The following is a 6,000-nucleotide window of genomic DNA, read 5'->3' on the forward strand; positions in this document are numbered from 1 at the left end:
CATGGTGCAGCATAATCAATCATTGATCGAACAGTAGTTATATACATCATACGAAGGACTGGTATCCCAGCACCGAGTCCTGAGCAAGACATAACACGTAGTGGCTGCAGCCTGCTCTGACATAGGGCTTCGATATGTCGCAGTTCAGCAATCTTTGCAGACTTATTGTAACCTATGTGCATCCCCAAATATTTATATACTTGCACTCGTTCTAGTTTCTTATCACTTAATGTTAGTGTAATGCTTCCTTGACTCCTAAACTGAAATTTTGTCTTCATTTCATTAACAACAAGCCCAAGTGTAACACAGCTATGACTGAGCTGAGTCAAAGCTACCTGCATCTTGGCCACGGTTGAAGAATGTATCAATATATCATCTGCATATATTATAGGCTTAACACCAGGGGGATACTCATCCTTTGCAATTCTATTAAGGAGGATATTAAATAGAGTCGGGCTAAGAACCCCTCCCTGGGGAGTTCCTAGCTCAAAATGCCGGACAGCAGAAAGTTTCTCGTCATACCAAACCCTAGCACTTCTCTCTCTAAGATAATGGGCCATCCAACCCGACATCCTACCAGATACACCAAGATTTGCCAACTCATATAATATCATGTGACCATCTGCCTTATCAAAGGCACCCTGTAGGTCCACAAATATTCTACAATAATCATTTGGGTTTGAGAGACAAGCAATTACACAATCAGATGTACTTTTACCTTTAACAAAACCATACACATTACTAAAAATATTATCACCAAGCAAATACAGTAATCTATTCAATAATACTCTTTCCATCATCTTGCACATGCATGATGTTAGGGATACTGGTCTGTGTCCTCCGCGATACTCTTTGGTATCGGAACTATAACCGCTTCCTTCCACCCTCTTGGCAGTCTTCCCAAACTGAAGCTCATATTGAATAAATCAAGTAACGGTCCTTTCTCCATACCTGCCAAGCAATTCAAGATGTCACATGTGATTCCATCAGCACCAGGAGCAGTGGATTTACCTTTTTTCACCGCAACCATCAATTCCTCTTTGGTTATAGCTGCACACGAAGGGTCAGTTCTGTTAATACAGTTTGTATGAATACACTTCTCTCAAACTCATGCTTATGAAATTCCCGTCTAACCGTCGTTGGTAAACAAGACCTGCTGGCTGCATGTGCCCACTTATCTATCAACTCATCAGCTACACTCTGGGGATCTCCTACCACCTTCACCCCTCTTTGCACACCTCGCACCTTATTAACCTCAATCCAGATCTCTTTTAAGCTTCTTGTTGCAGCAATATTTTCCACGAAGGACTTCCAATATTTTTATCTTGCTTCCTTTCTAACAACACTACATGCTTTAGCTACTTCTTGTAACGCAACCTTGGCTTCCTCAGTTTTCCCAGATAGAATCCACTCCTGGTGAGCCCTACGTAGTGGGTTATTCCATGCTCGAGCTTGCTCATCCTTGGTATAGTTACTAGTTCTCCTCACAGAGGTATTTTTACGCTCAGGTTTCCTTTTATCGACCAGCTCAACTATCCGCGTAACGAGATCTTCATAAAAAGTGTCTACATCATGTGGGTGATATGTACTGTACCAGTCATTAATTTGCCGAACAAAAGAGTCCCTGTTTGTACTGTCAACTGTAAACCTCGCTCTTTTATGGCTGGCACACGCTTTCTGCAGGGGTAACTCAACATAAAGTGCAAAATGGTCACTTAACAACTCTGAAATTACTTTACATTCACCCTCCAGACCTTGTGCATTGAACAAACATGCATAACCTATCCTCCCTCCCTGCGAGTGGGTCGGTGAGTTATCCCTAAGCAAGCGTACGTCGTTACAATCACTGAGGAATTGGTTCCATACATTACCATTCCAATTCCTGCTGCCATTGAAACCTAAAGCATCATGTCTAGCGTTTAAGTCCCCAACCATCAAAGTAGGGTCCTGAAACACACAGTCCGGTAAATGTTCGAGCATAAGCGAGTTCTGACTCACATGTACATTAGCCAAAACAATATAACCTTCGGCAAGTCTGTTTCACTGCTATGCATTCAATTCCCCCACATTTCCCGGGAGGTGACACCAGCTCAACTGGTATACTGCGTCTAACATAAACAACCATACCCCTCACACCCTCACCTGCTGTTTTTTTTTTTTTGTTTTTTTTTTTTTTTACATTGCGGCCTATTACGCCGGTAGGCTTCTTCCCGGTGGATCCTGATGGTCGGTCCAAGGCTTCTTTACGGTGGGTCCTGATGGTCGGCCCAGCCCGTTCTGGCGCAGGCGAGTGTTTATAGTGGCGCCATCTTGCATTGGCTCGTGCTGCCCTCCCAGAGCTCATCTTTGATCCTAGAATCTAGAGTCCGGGTTGATAGGTGGTCTTCTGGACAGCATGTGGGTAGTTTTAAGCCACTCAGCTGCGGCTGAAAAATTCCAGCTTGGTGGCACCGGGCGGGGATTGAACTCGCGTCCTCCTGAACACGGAGCCGTTACTCTGACGACTCAGCCACCGCCTGTAAGAATAAAATTTGGTAATTACGAAGAGGCACTAGAGTGCCATCCCGATCTAATGTTTCCTGCAATGCCACCACATTAATATCATTATGCAACACAAAGCAGTGCAAATCAGTCAATCGTGCAGAGAGGCCATTAACATTCCATGATATACATTTAAGACTGTTTACAATCGTCCCCATTGTATTACTATTTCCATTATCTCCTTAATTAAATCAGACCCTTCCATCTCATTACCCATCAAATCCGCATTTCGTACGAGATATTCATTCAACATACCCATAAGCTTGGTGACTTTGTCCTTAGGTCTCACCATCATGCCTTCAGTTCCGTTTTCTGTTGTACAAGTCTCCTGCTGTCCTTGTCGCCGCTCCTCTAACTTCCGAATTCGTTCCTGCAGCTTCCGATTTTCTTCCTCCAACTTGGTCACATGAGTCATCAACTGGCTGACAACTTCATTTCCAACAAAACTCGTATCCACATTCCTCTGGCGTGGAACCATCAGCTCTGGTAGCTGGTCGCTCGCATCTGGTGTGGAGGGTGGTGAAGCCCCCACAGCTGCCGCGCCTCCTGCTACTTCCCGCTTGCTTGACATGCGCCCGGGAATCCTACCTTTCAGCATCACACGCTTTCCATCATCATCGGCCCGCATACCAGACCATGTCGAACGTCTCGGTGCTGCAAGTGATACAGACTCCGACACTGCCACTACCGACTCCTCTTCTCGCTCCCTCAGCAGAGGGAACCACGCATTCCTCGTCGGTAGTTCAGCCGGTACAAACTGCTTCGGAGCTTCACGTGATTGTTTCTTCACTTGATCCTGTAACGAGGGTCTCTTCTCGCACTTATAGCCTTTTCCATTTAGCGTAACCCGTTTCTGGGTCATGATCTGTAGAGTCCCTTGATAGATAGAGTCCCGACAGCCTAAGATTTGGACGCCATTATTGGCCCTGTCTTCGCCGCGAAACCGTGTGCTAGTGTTTGAAAAGCGCGGCGAAAACACAGGGCCAATAATGGCGTCCAAATCTTAGGTTGTCGGGACTCTATGAGGGACTCTACAGATCACGACCCAGAAACGGGTTACGCTAAATGGAAGATGCTATTAGTTGAGCTTGCATTATGGTCCTGACCACAGTTACAGCATTTAGGAGGAATCGTCTCGCCTTTCTTGATTTTTTCTGCACAGTCCTGCTACTATGCTTTCCACTGCAATAACGGCACACTGAGTCATATCGACAACGCCATGCCTTGTGTCCGTACCGGCAACAGTTATAGCACATATTTGGCAGCTCTACATACTTCCTCACTTTTCTCCATCCATTTCCTGGCACCCACATTCGATCTGAAACCACGTCCTTCATGAGTGCTACAACACTCGACTTCACCTGATTGTTCACCACATGACGCTTGGCCTAGACAACATTTGTATCACTAGTTAAAAGCAACTGTGGATCCAGTTCCTTACCATAGGGGGCTATAAATACTTTGGTGAACCTCTCAATCTTGCCTAAATCAACAAGCACAATATATTGGAATCCAACTGTGGTCAGATATTGCAGCGCATCTTTGTCCCTCCTAAGTCACGAACGGCCGGTTCATTCCCTCCTTCAACAGCGGTCGGAACTCACGATGTTTCACTGCCAACTGTGCTGTCCACACTCTCTTCTGAGATAAGGTCATCACGTCTTCAGCAGGAAAGTACAGTCGCTTCCGCTGATTACCTTCCTCCTCCTTCGTAGGGGCCTCCTTGTCCTGACATGATTGCTGCTCACCTTGTTTGACCATTCCCTTATGTCGTAGTCGCTTGTTAGGCCGTGATTGTTGCCATTCACCTCCATCATCAGAGTCACTCATCTCGAGATCTTCCATTACTTCATCAATGCCGGCTGAAGTCATGACTATCGACCAGGCTGGTGATGTAGCCAGGCTTGACCACGGCTCTGGGGGGGGTAAAATCCTATCCAGAGCTGGTGTGGGAAACATCCATACCCTATCATAGCTCGGGCAGAACTAAAAGAGAGAGAGAGAGAGAGAGAGAGAGAGAGAGAGAATTTGAAGTGCTGGACCATATGAAAAATAATAAATGAGTATTATCATAGGTTTTCTCGTTATATACGAAAGCTCTTGATAGGTTATTCCTGCCCCCCCCCCCCTCTCTCTCTCTCTCTCTCTCTCTCTCTCTCTCTCTCTCTCTCTCTCTCTCTCTCTCTCACACACACACACATCGTCTATCACGTTAAAATATTGTAGAAAAACATTGACATTTTGCGGTATAAGTAAAGACATGGAAAGCTAATCTAATAGAATTGAAGTCAAAATATTAATGTAATCAATAACTCCTACAAGTGCATGGGTGGGAAATAAGGAAAGCCGAATAGGGTCGAAGTAAGAGAGAGAGAGAGAGAGAGAGAGAGAGAGAGAGAGAGAGAGAGAGAGAGAGAGAGAGAGAGAGAAGACTCATTTTCAGGAATAGCCTTCAATAGCTTCTGTAGATATAACGGGAAAAGCTGTGATTATACTAATTTATTATTTTGTTATGTGGTACAACACTTGAAAAGTCTCTCTCTCTCTCTCTCTCTCTCTCTCTCTCAAAAAAAAATCTCACGTTAACATTGTATAGAAAAAAAATATTATAATTGAGGGATTAGAGCAGGGGTTCCCAAACCAGGGGTCGGGACCCCAAGTGGGGTCGGAATGCTCATTATGTGGGAAATATCCAAGCAGGGATTACGAGACCATGTGAAATTCAGTGCTGTATAGTAATTTCATTGAGAATAAATAACAAGTCAAATAATAAATAATAATTGCTTCAAGCGCCCTCACCCGAGCCACGACTGACCGTTGTATCCCCCTCTCCCTCACTCCCTTACTATCCTCCCCGCTCTTATTGCATCTCGTGAAATTCGCGGAATCTAAATTTCGTTTTATCTCCCTATTAACTAATTTATTCCAAAAATTTCACATCATTATCGTCAGCACCCGTAGAACTTTGGTATATATGCAAAAGAATCCTCACTTCCATGGTTTTTGATAACTGATGAAATTAAATTCACATAACAAATCAACCTCTGTGCAGGAGTGAGAGCACTCACTTGTGTTTCCACCCCCGCAATTTTATGTGGTGTCTTACAAGGGCCGCTTTCACAGTCACTTTGCTTGTTTTGATCGTTACCAATGGTCGCGATCGACGCTATAGTTTTCCACGTGAAACTGGCCTATGGGGTAGTGGCGGCTGCAGAGGAAGCGCGAGGTGTTGAGAGTGTGTGGTAATGATGCGTAGCTAGGCTAACCCCGCAGCCCCATCGGCTGGTTTTAAGTGGAAATACTATAGCGGCGATCGCCGCCATTGGTAACAATCAAAACAAACAAAATGACTGAAAGCGGCCCTTGTTAGTGTGGTAAGATGGTGCAATGCTATGATACGTATTGCGCAGCAAAGGAGGCATCACATTGGGAAGAGAAGTGATGATGTTGCGTTACTCT

Source organism: Eriocheir sinensis, chromosome 5 (genome assembly GCF_024679095.1).
Source record: "Eriocheir sinensis breed Jianghai 21 chromosome 5, ASM2467909v1, whole genome shotgun sequence".
NCBI classification, from domain to species: Eukaryota; Metazoa; Arthropoda; class Malacostraca; order Decapoda; family Varunidae; genus Eriocheir; species Eriocheir sinensis.